This window comes from Sorex araneus, chromosome 10 (assembly GCF_027595985.1).
Source record: "Sorex araneus isolate mSorAra2 chromosome 10, mSorAra2.pri, whole genome shotgun sequence".
Taxonomy (NCBI): Eukaryota; Metazoa; Chordata; class Mammalia; order Eulipotyphla; family Soricidae; genus Sorex; species Sorex araneus.
Genome location: NC_073311.1, coordinates 55503805 through 55516900, shown reverse-complemented (window position 1 = coordinate 55516900; position 13096 = coordinate 55503805).

The following is a 13096-nucleotide window of genomic DNA, read 5'->3' as shown; positions in this document are numbered from 1 at the left end:
AAACAACTGTCTCTCATTTAGAGCATTTCCACTTCCCTCTAAGAACTCCACACTTTAGGAGTGACCTTTCCTACTCTGGAACAGACTCTGAGGCCCGGGGCTATTCCCAGCCTCCATTCAGAGTGTATGTCCTGGTTACCTTGAGGGTGTGTTAATGCAAATGACAGATACTCACTGTCAAAGTTTCTTTTCAGGAGGCCTGGGAAAGAGCTCAAGAGTTTGCATTTTCAATCAGCTTCCAAATGAGACTGATTCACAGTGAGCACATGAAAGAAACCGTTAACTTATGCTCCTCTCTTTTGATCAGATGGGAGAGCCTTCCTGTCGAAAGAGATGAGAATAACTCACAGAGCAACAGAAAAAGAAGCAACGCATTCAGAACAACTTAAATAGGATTGCTTGATTCTGGGATCATCTATGGTTTGACGCTGGCTACAGAACTCACCGTATGTCCCATAACTTTGCTGTATTAAGTGATAAATACTCTTTTTGCTAAGTTAATATGAGTTGGTTTGCACCACTCTCAGCAAAATAAGATAAAGCCATAGAACTGGTAGCACTTTCATCCTGTTGTTCATCGATTTGCTCGAGCAGGCACCAGTAACATCTCCATTGTTGTTACTGTTTTTGGCATATCAAATACACCACGGGGAGCTTGCCAGGTTCTGCTGTGCTGGGAGGATACTCTCGGGAACTTGCTGAGCTCTCCCTGAGGGACGGAGGAATCGAACCCAGGTCGGCCACGTGCAAGGCAAATGCCCTACCTGCTGTGCTATGGCTCCAGTCCGAAGCCAATATACTCTCGGTAATATGTGTCCTTCTATCAATGCACCCACTACAGCGCACTCATTGCTCTTGTAACTAATCAGAGAAGCAGAACTGGGCAAACATGTAGTGAACCCAGAATTACAGCTCTATCTATTCCATCAATGTTCATTAAATCCCCTCTCTGTGTGCCTGGTGATTCAAGGGTTAAAATGAAGCCCTGTAAAATCCATGAGCAATAAACAATCACAGCAGTTCTCTCACTGCTCGCTAGGCCCCAGCAGGCGCCGTTCACTTTATAGGTACAGATGGGGACGGGGGGCACCAGGCATGTGCCTCGTAAACCCAAAAGACAAGTGATAGTGAGACACAACGTGGTGGACACGAAGAGCAGATAGATTTTAGCATTTCAGGGGAGACTGAGAGCTCTGAGTAGGCCTGGGTTTGAGTCATGGCTTCACTATCTTTCCTGAAACTCAATTTCTCTCGCTTCTAAATCTGATTTTCTATTTTCCCTGTTTCATTTCACGTTGAAGTAGGAATTACATTCTAGCATTGAAATGATAACAAATGCTCTATCCATGTTTGCTAAATAAAAAAAAAAAAACGCCACGTTTCTAGACAAAAAAATAAAGCCTTATTCCCACTGGAAAGCTATTTCTTAAGAAGTGTGAAACTCACAGTTCTACGGAGCAATGTCAAATTGAGATTAAATACAGGAGGAATTTTTGATTGATCTAAACAACTTCATATCTGTGATCCTTGGGGACCTCTTTCAGAAACAATACTGGTACCATAAAATTTACCAAAAATTTAAAGAGCATGATATCAGTTTGTGAAAGTGAAAAATAAATCGAAACAATGCTTTGGAAAACAAGGGAAATTAGAAACAGTAGAAGCTCTAAACCTTCCACTCATCACTGGAGAATAGGAAAATTGCCTCTGCAAGATTAGACTTGTGAATCATTATATTTTATAGTGGAAAGAGCAGGGGGAAGGTAACAGACGGGCTTTAGACTTAGATTGGATCGGGGACTTGTTCTACCACTTTCTAGCTGTTGTTTATTTCTGAGCTCAAATCTCATAGGAAATGCTCTCGTCAAAAGCCCTTCAACACAGGTTGTGGAAATCAAGAGCAATAATGAATATAAAATGCCGAGCTAGGTTAGCCAGTTTGCACGTACAAGGCACTACTAGGATTGGTGAGAGAAGGAAATGAATTTCGTTCCTTTCTCTGCAGGGCAAAACAACACTCTACACTGAGGCCTTGGACCTTTCACCTTTTCATCTTTTATAGATCCCAATAAAATGCTGCCAATAGTAAAGTTGAATTGGCACTGGACCTCAGCCTGCCCTCAGCACTTCCTTTTTTCTGAAGAGTCAACTCAGGAGCCCCAAATACTCTCCTGCCCTCCCAGCCCAACATCGTGAAACTGAATAGAGAAAGATGGGAGGGAACAGAGAGACAAAAACTTCATAAGTTGGCATCTTCTTTGCAAACGTTTCAGGTCCACTGAGACAGAATTACAAAAGTGCTTCAGTGGCACCTGCTGGGTACCAGCAAAGATGAGCACTGCTCTCTCTAGAGGACAGAAACCCTATTGACCTCTGCAACTGTCCATGCACACATATAATCATCTCCTTCATTTATTAGTTCATTCATCCAGGAAGTATTTGTCAACTTCCTTCAATGTCCAGGCACATTCCTACATACTGGGATGGTTATAACAGTGAAAAAACGACAAAAACTCTTGTACTTTTAGAGCTTACATTCTAATATACTCAATGCACAAAGAACACGTAGTAGTGCGAAATTCATGGGGAAAAGAGTTTGTTCAGTCATTTGCCTTTCTCAAAAACGACAAACACATAGAAAATTTTATAGAAATAATTCAGTGTCCCAGTTTATCAGGATTGGCATTTCCCTTTAACTTTCTGTCTTTCCTAAAGTCATCACTCAACTGTCAGTGGTGCGGACATTGAGTCCCTTATACAACAAGGAGATCCAAGATTGACTGGCCCCCAAGGGAGAGTCAAAGGACAGGCGCGTGCCCAGCACAGGGAGGTGAGTGGACTACAGAAGTTTCTGTGGATGTGTCTGTGTCCCTAGCATATCATCTGACATGATCCTTCTCAAAGAAACTTGGTGATGAATTGTAAGCACAAAATTTGAAGGAGAAATTAAAACCCAGAGTAGATGTTGCAATGACTGATCCTTCTTTCAAAGCCTCGGTGGCAAATGACCTCTTTGTAGTCTAGTGCACAACACAGTTTCTAGATCAAATAATCTTGTGATATGCTAATTCCAATCCTTCTGTGTTTCCACTTTGGGGAAAAAATATTCATATTACAGATGCTTGGGCTCCCAACTTGTTTTGCTTTATCTGGGTACCATGATTAATAAAACATGAAGTATATCAATCAAATGTAGATGTGTTATGGTGATCATGTAGGAAAAAATAACTGACAAATATATTTATATTTATTCTTAACCAAGTGAAACTCTAACATTTTTAAATGCTATGCACTTAAACTTTATTTTCAGAGAAATAACAACCTCTCAGTTTTGGAAAGTTAGGACTGGAAAGATAGTACAGATGTCTGGAAAGACAGTACAAAGGTTAAGGTGTTTGTCTTGCATGTGGTCTACCTTGCTACCATTCTCAAGTACATAGACTTGAGTGTTTATTTCCTTTAGGAAATCCTGTAAACATCAGCGCAGAGAAGTAAGAGTGTGTCTGTTATTCTACGTGGTTGACTATGAACTGTGAGATCCAGAAGATGTCTAAGATGTTCCTGCTTTCAGGACAGGAGAAGCAATAATTTCCCGGTGTCGAGCCCTACTCTTAAAGACCTGAATAATGGAGAAACCTGGACAACGGAAACCTCTTCTCTCGTGCCTGATCCCACCTCTCTCCTTCATCTCATCTAGGTTTCTTTTTCCTGGGGTTTCCCCAAACTCAAGACCATGTTGTCATCTGATATGGCTCCTCCAAATCTTGCAGAGTCAGTTATTCTCTCCTCTGTCTCACCAGGTAGCTCCCTCTAGGAACAAACTATCTATTTTATTTATTTATTTATTTATTTATTTATTTATTTTTGCTTTTTGGATCACACCTGGTGATGCACAGGGGTTACTCCTGGCTCTGCACTCAGGAATTACTCCTGGCGGTGTTTGGTGGACCATATGGGATGCTGGGATTTGAACACAGGTCTACAGCATGCAAGACAAATGCCCTACCCCCTATACTATCGTTCCAGCCCCAAACTATCTCTTCTTAACATTGTGCATAATGATGGCTTAGAATGAGGCATAATTGAATTGCTAAGTTGTAGTCAATAAAGTGTCTTAGAAAATAAGGAGAAATTTTCCAGTTTAAAATTTGATTTGTTCAAACTATTGTGTTGACTTGTGAAATAATGGGATAGGCTTTGATGAGTAGCTATATAAGAGCCATTTCTAATTACTTCATTTTTTTTATTTGATTTGTTTTTGGGGGTCACACCTGGCAATGCACAGGGGTTGCTCCTGGCTCTGCACTCAGGAATCATGTCTGGTGGTGCTCAGAGGACCACATGGGATGCTGGGAATCGAACCCGGTCAGCCACATGTAAGGCAAACACCCTACCTGCTGTATTATTGCTCCAGTCCCAAATTCCTTCATTCTTGTAGTCTTTTTGGATAACAAACAAAAAACTTTGTCATCTGCTCTGCATAGAAACAACCATGGGATATAATTCTGATTTAAAAGCAAAATTCTTCTGGGATGAGGTCTGGAGCAGGTGTTGTAGTTTCTGAATATATTGAGTTGTTCCCTATTTTCTTCATCTTTATCTTATCTTAAACATAGATGTGATGACTGTAGCTGAAGCAGCCATTCTGTAGTGATGGGGATGATGACGACATGAAAATCCTGAGGGCATTTGCCATGACAAACTCTAAGATCTTGGAGTCATTGAACTCTTGCTAGCACCTACAAACCATCAGACCTCTTTTTCATGATTAAAAAAGAAAGCAAAAGTTTTTATTTTTTTTTAATTTATTTTATTGAATCACCAAGTGGAAAGTTACAAAGTTCTCAGGCTTATATCTCAGTTACACAATGCTCAAACACCCATCCCTTCACCAGTGCCCATATTCCCCCACCAATAAAAACAAAAACAAAAGCAAAAACAAAACAAACAAACAAACAAAAAAAAAGTATACATCCCACCCCTCACCCCCCAACCCACCCCATACGTGAGTGATAATTTCACTTCCTTTTCTCTTTACCTTGATTACATTCCAGATTTCAACACATAACTCACTATTGTTGTTAGAGATTCAAAACAGACTCACTATTTTTGTTGGAATTTATCCCCTAAGAATACAGCTCTATTAACAGAGAAATATTTGATAATAAGTTTTCCATTGACAAGAATGAAGAGATAAAATGTCTGTACAATAATAACAATTTCTGTATTATAGTAATTAAGTCCGAGAAGATTTAGGTTTGAAAATGAATCATTTCCCTTCCTGGAACAGCATGTAGCCAAAGTTAGTTCACAGTCTCCATACATGGGTGCAAGCACTTGCTGGAACCCCAATTCCTAAAGCTGTCTCTGGTTCCCGCTTGTTAACCATCCACCGGCTCGTTAACCATCCACCGGCTCTGCAGAGGCATGGGCACCCAGGCTGAAAACCCGGCCGGCCGGAGCCGAGCACGGGCCCCCGGCTGGGGCTGGCCCTGTAACCCGCGGCTGTTTCGAGTTCAAAGCACACATTTTTTTTTTTTTTTCCGCGCCACAAGTTCATACCTTCTCAACGGACCCACAAAATGTCGGACACCACGCCTTCTCCCGGAAGGGAGAGAGACCAAGAAGGAAGGTTATTTCCTCCGTTAGCCGGCATGGGGCAAAAGCTTAGTTCACAGTCTCCATACATGGGTGCAAGCACTTGCTGGAACCCCAATTCCTAAAGCTGTCTCTGGTTCCCGCTTGTTCCACATCCACCGGCTCTGCAGAGGCATGGGCGCCCGGGCCGAAAACCCGGCCGGCCGGAGCCGAGCACGGGCCCCCGGCTCGAAAACAAAAGTTTTTAAAAAGCTTAATGGATATAGACAGGTTTCCTGATACTTGCAACTGAACATATTCCTAATCATTTGATCCAATGGTAAGTATGAACCTGGAATATAGACTCTCTGATAAGCATATTGTGAAGATAGGAGGTTTAAAGGTATTTCAGGGCACCTTGAATCTGGAAGAGAGGGGTATTAAAAACTAAGGCATGCTTTCTGAATTCTCATTACAGTCTTCATTTTCTCCCTCAAGACTCACATCAAGAATTTATTGTCAGCAGAACTGTGACCTGAGGATGCCAAGGGAAAGGCAAAGCCTCGGGATAACGGGGAGGACATTGGCACTCTGGCAGTGATGGTGACATAGTAGCTCTGCAAGTAAAAATATTATATATCAATACTATTCAGAACCATGACGAATGAGTAAGAACACATTTGAGAAAAATTCCTCTACCCTGGGTTAGAAGCATCAGAACACATGCTTTATGTGTAGGAAGTTTTCAGTTTGATGTTCAGAACTGTTAAATAAATAAATCTGCCCTGCTGGAAAATCACAAACTATGCTTAGAAATTCATTTTTTCATTCCTCTGGCCTGACATATCGAAGTCCCCAATTAGACCCTTTTCACATAGCGAATGTTGTTCTGGGGATGATCCCCCTCCCTTTTTCATTTCCCCAGTGACCTTTTGCAGCTGTTTGCTCATTAAAAATAATGTTTGCGGGCCCAGGAGATGACTCAGTGGCAAAAATTGCCTGCCTTGCAAGTGTAATGCTGTGAGTTCAGACCCCAGACTTGCCTACATGGACTGAGCAAAATCCTGGCAGCTTTGCTGTCTGAGGCCATTGGCATTGCAACAGAGATGCAATCTTGGGTTCACATCCAGGTGAGAGTACAACTAAAAGGTGCGATTCCTGTTAGGCCCTGCAACTAAGTAGATGTAAGCACCCCCAGCCAGGAATGTGATGCCTAGAAAACACCTGTGTGACTACCACAGCAACTCCAGTGAACACTGAAACCAGAAGGTGTGCAAGCAACGCTCGAGCTCGCGTGCGCGCACACACACACACACACACACACACACACACACACACACACACAAATAAATGCAACCCCTTGCAAACATCATGCACAAGCTTGCAAGCCAGCTGTGCGACTTCAGGTGAACATCACAGATAAATGAACGCAACCTTCAGTCATCCCAACAACAGCAGCATCAAAGGGAAGAAAAGGGAAGGGGGTCAGGAGGGCGGGGTGAAGAACCTTTTGCTCTGTCCTAATCCAAATTTAGAGCTTCATTGTATTTTCGCATTAAAAACAAGTCTCGGTAATAAATGCTTTAATGACTGTTATACCGATACATAGCAACTACAGTGGTGAATTGATTACTTATTGTATTGCTATCCAGCCATATTTATCATTGAAAAAGTAATGAACATAGGGGCTGGAGAGATAGCACAGCGGGTAGGGCGTTTGCCTTGCATGCGGCCGACCCGTGTTCGATTCCCAGCATCCCATATGGTCCCCTGAGTACGGCCAGGGGTAATTCTTGAGTGCAGAGCCTGGAGTGACCCCTGAGCATCGCTGGGTGTGACGCAAAAAGCAAAAAATAAAAATAAAAGAAAAAGTAATGAACATAAACAACTCTGCATGTCCTTGTCATTTGTTGACATTCCTTTGAAAGTTTCAAGACACACAGACACACATTAGAATAGACAAACAAGGGCTGGAGCAATAGCACAGCGGGGAGGGCGTTTGCCTTGCATGTGGCCAACTGGGTTCGATTCCCAGCATCCCATATGGTCCCCCAAGCACCGCCAGGAGTAATTCCTGAGTGCAGAGCCAGGAGTAGCCCCTGAGCATCGCTGGGTGGGACCCAAAAAGAAAAAAACATAGGCAAACTACTTAGCATACCTCTAAATGTGATTATTGAATAATAAGCTGTAATCATTGAAAGCAATAGAGATTTTATCACCTACTCTAACCTCTTTACTAAGGAGGAAACTGTTCTATCTGTCATGGAAATTGTCTTTTATGTGTCTTCATACTCCATTAACTGTGTCTGCTTACATAAAATATGAGGTTCACGGGTCGCTTTTACCTGTCTCTGTTCTCTGTCATCCCCATACAGTGACCGACACAATTTCTTGCACATCACAGCTGTTTGATTAATTTTCATAAACCAAAGAAGTTTGATTGGCCTTCGTCTCACCCACTAGACCATAGTGCTCTGACCTTTCCAGAATCCTCCGTGATCTTATGGACAGTGTCCTGATAACTCCCATCTACCCACCTTCTCTTGGACCATGTCCCATCTTCTCCTACTCAGGTTCTATCTTCCTTAGAGAACCCTCTACATAATACCCAGCACCATAGTTCTCATGATCTTTTAAAAATTTTTAAAGACATTGGAAAAATAGATGTCAAGAAGTGGCATCATTGGATAATATGGGAGTTCTATTCCTATTTTTTTGGACAGATCTCCATATGGTTTTCTGAAAAAGCTGAGCTCAATGACATTCCCACCAAAAGTGGATGAAGGTTCTTTTCTCACCACACCTCCCACCAACACTGCCTGTTAGCAGATTTTATGATATGTCCTGTTCTCACTGGAGTGAGATGATACCTCAGTATTGTTTGTTTTGCATAGCCCTTATTGTTGGAGAAGATGAGCACTTTTTCCAATGCTTGTATGTCTTCTTTGGGGCGGTGAGAACACTGGTGATGGATGTGGTATTGGAATTATATGCTTCTGAAAACCATCATTGACAGAATTGAAAATCACAGAAACTCAATCAGTTTTTAAAATAGTGTGAGGGAACCTGGAACATTGGTAGAAGGAGGGTCACACTGGTAGTGAAAAGGGTGTTGGAACATTGTATGCTTGAAACTCTGTTATGAACAACTTTGTAAATAGTGGTGCCTTAGTGAAATATATATAATTAAAAAGACAACATACCTACTTCATGAAATGCAGGGATTAAAGTAAATAGAAAATAAAATGTAGTGGTTAGCTATATAATTCCTCTTATCCCTCCTGTTCTTTGGTTATTTTATCCCTACTTACTATCATTTCAACTCCCAGCAAACCGCAACATGCTGTACTTCCTCGGTCCCAAAGTGCATGTCATGTCCCAGAGCACATGGAGTTCTTCAACTCATCTTTGTTCTATTCATTGGAAAGAAAGAAGCTAAATCCAACTTCCTCTGTCAACCCTTACTTGACAATAGCAAATGTAAAATAATGCCATGTCATGAAACTAACATAAAAAAAAAAACTGGGCTGGAATGATAGCACAGCGGGTAGGGTGTTTGCCTTGCTCATGGCCAAACCGGGTTCGATTACCAGCATCTCATATGTGTCTGAGCACCACCAAGAGTGATTCCTGAGTGCAGAGCCAGGAGTAACTCCTGTGCATCGCCAGGTGTGACCCAAAATGCAAAAAAGAAAGAAAGAAAGAAAGAAAGAAAGAAAGAAAGAAAGAAAGAAAGAAAGAAAGAAAGAAAGAAAGAAAGAAAGAAAGAAAGAAAGAAAGAAAGAAAGAAAGAAAGAAAGAAAGAAAGAAAGAAAGGAAGGAAGGAAGGAAGGAAAGAAAGAAAGAAAGAAAGAAAGAAAGAAAGAAAGAAAGAAAGAAAGAAAGAAAGAAAGAAAGAAAGAAAGAAAGAAAGAAAGAAAGAAAGAAAGAAAGAAAGAAGGAAGGAAGGAAGGAAAGAAGGAAAGAAAGAAAGAAAGAAAGAAAGAAAGAAAGAAAGAAAGAAAGAAAGAAAGAAAGAAAGAAAGAAAAGAGGCACTCTTTCTTGAAAAGAAAAACACAGACATGTGACAGGAAGTGAATTTTGTTCAGAATAAAGTATTAATGACAGAACAAAAGAATGTTCTTACATCAAAGGGGATCTATCAAATTATTCATAATTTTGGTTGTTGGTTTGAACATCTGCATTTATATCTTATACCTCCAGAACATAGCTAGTTGAGAAACACAAGCAAGAATAATCAAATCGGGGCTGGAAAGACAGCACAGCGAGTAGGGCGTTTGCCTTGCACGAGACCGACCTGGGTTCGGTTCCCCAGCATCCCATATGGTCCCCTGAGAACCACCAAGGGTAATTCCTGAGTGCAGAGCCAGGAGTGACCCCTGTGCATCGCAGAGTGTGACCCAAAAAGCCACAAAAAAAAAAAAGGAATAATGAAATCGGCAGGGATGGGGGCAAGAAATAAGCCATAAAGGAGAAATTCAATCATCTCTACAAGATAGGAGAAATGGGGCTATATTACTCGACCCTAGAAAGACAAGTCAGCACCTGAAATGGTTTATGGGACAAAGGTGGAGGGCAGGGAGTTAAAGGGGTCAGGAACTGCCAACGAGAACCTCAGAAGACTCTAGACTTAGGAATAGAATTGATCTGAAAGCAGATCTGGAAACAAATTTACTGAAACTGTACCAGGTCTGCCACTTAAATTTTCTTCTCACCACCCTCCTCCTTGATGACATTTCAAACCATCTGGATAGCTAAGGCTTCTTGTGAAACTCTGGCACCCACAGAAGGTATCCTATTACCCTGAGTTCCTGGAAACCCACCTCACACCACACTGAAGAGCTAAGTTGGTCATTCCACCAGGTCACCCAAGTCAACAGCATTGAATTCACATCTCTGTGGGGGGCACCTTTCTAGACAGCGAGCCTGGAACACACAGGGCACAAAGGCACCTGTATCAAATGCCCATTCTTCACTCTAAAATATGAACAAACTAACCAAGATGACCAGACATGTGAGAAAAGCCAGCAGCACAAAGGGGCGGGAGGGGAGGGGGGGGCGGAAATGAAAAGGGAAAAATTAAGCCCCAGGGAAAAAGGGAACTTGGGTATTCAGAGAGGTTTTTCTTTTTAATCTTATAAGCAGGATATGAAAAGAGAAAAGAGATCAAGTAGAGAACAGTAGGTTATTGAAAGTCGGATAAAAGGTTTTTTTTTTCAATAAGATGATAGAAAACTAAAGGTCAGAAATAACCAAAGAGGCAAGTCAAATGATAACTAGGAATGTAATCCCGTTGCTCATCGATTTGTTCAAGCGGGCACCAGTAACATCTCTCATTGAGAGAGTTATTGTTACTGTTTTGGCATATCCAATACGCACGGGTAGCTTGCCAGGCTCTGCCATGTGGGCTCGATACTCTCAGTAATATTAATTAAAATTTAAGAAATCTGGAGAAAACATCTTTGACTTAGAATCCTGACAGACAGGAGAGAAAATCAAGGAGACATTACTGAGGTAACAGGGAAGAGGTGGTGAAAAAATTAAATCCCTCCAACTGAGGAAAAACTTTCCAGCAGAGAATGTGTCCTAGATTGTTGAGTAGGACAACACTTCAAAGATCATCACAAATGTTTCCAGGAAAATTATAAATATGAATGCAATCTAGAAAAGAATTTCTGGTACCAAGTGCCTGGGCCTGGAAGAGTTGATCTAGAGTGGGCCAGGCTTGTCAGGCTGTTCTGGGTGGGGTGTTGCCCCCCCCCAGTAATTGAAGGACTTCCTACAAGGGACAGATAGTGAAAGAATAGCTATTGAATTGAAACTCCAATGAAGGGTTATCTCTCTTTTACCAGAAAATAGAGAAAAGACAATTGGGAAAACAGGAAAGGAAAGAACAAAGGAAGGAACAAAAAAAGGACAAAATAACAAGGAAACGAAAATCAAAGTTTTACAAAATTTTAAGCTTCGAGAAATAGTTTTGGTTTTCACTTACCTTAATATTTCACTGAGTCTTCAAGAAAATGAAAATAAGATGTTTTCTAGGTGTATTTTTGGTGTGTTTTTGGCCCACCTTTGAAAAATACATATAGTCATAATACTATTGCTTCTAATGATGGTTTTTATTTTTAGAATTAATGTAGATGAAACATGGAAGTTCATAGTTGAACACAATGTCAACGTGAAGGACAGGCTACAAGACTGTCAGAGTTGACTGGACAGGGAAAATTTGACCAGAATAAAGGCATCTGATGTTGACTCACCCACTGGCCCTGCTCTGCTGATTCACAACTAAATTTCTGAGGAGTCGCACGCCAAGCAGCTAAAACTCATGGAAACACCCTGGGATGCAGGCTGGCTGAGTACCCACCCCAGCCCTGGCCGCCACCCCCCACCACGACAGCCACACCAAGGGCTCCTTCCACCACCTCACAAATATTTCCTGTAGAGACACCAAACTGCAAATGATTTCTCGTGCCCCTGTGCCTAGGTTAGAAGTCTGGGGTCTTCTTGGAGTCAGAGTGGGCAGCCTCCCCTCCCCTCCTGTACTGGAAGCTCTGGACGTCACATTCACTTCCCACAGTTGCCACCTTGTCAATTTCATTGGCTCAGACCATAGACCTTGAAGTCTCTGGACACCTCCTAATTCCTCAATACTGAAATTCCTCTAGGACCACACCAAATTAGACGGAAAAGGGACGTAGAAGTCAACCAAACTCAACAAACAGAACTACTAACACAGATAGCTCAACTAGCAACAGACAGCTTAATAAATTCTTAGACAAGGACTTAACAAACCCATGATCATCTGAACAAATAACAATTGTTACATTCAAATTGACGTAATATACTTATTGATCTTAATACTGGGACTTGTTATTTAATCAATTTCAACTCTAAATTTCTACGAACAGCTGTTGCTTTTGTCTACATTAAAATAAATTTTAAAATTAAGTTAATTAAAATTTAACTTAGAAACTGGAAAAAGAGGGGCCGGAGCAATAGCACAGCGGGTAGGGCATTTGCCTTGCATGTGGCCGACCCGGGTTCGATCCCCGGCATCCCATATGGCCCCCCAAGCACCACCAGGAGAAATTCCTGAGTGCAAAGCCAGGAATAACCCCTGAGCATCGCTGGGTGTGACCCCAAAAGCAAAATAAATAAATAAATAAATAAATAAATAAATAAATAAATAAATAAATAAATAAATAAAAGGAACTGTAGAAGCATCCTAAGTAACCTGAAAATGCAAGTCAGTAACTAGAACAGATCAAAGAGGAAACATCAGTCAATTCTACTCTTGAAATATGGGGATAATTGGTAAAAGATCTCAAAATAAGTATCAAACTTAGGGAATGAGAATGGATAGGAAAGTAATAAATAGTAGAAGTTATCTCCTTCAGTACACTGAGCATATAATATTGTCCAACTAAATAGAAGTATATATCCTTATTTAGACCGATAATTTTTAAACACACCAAAAAATGTGGAAAAAAAATAAATGCAGAGGACTAGAGAGGT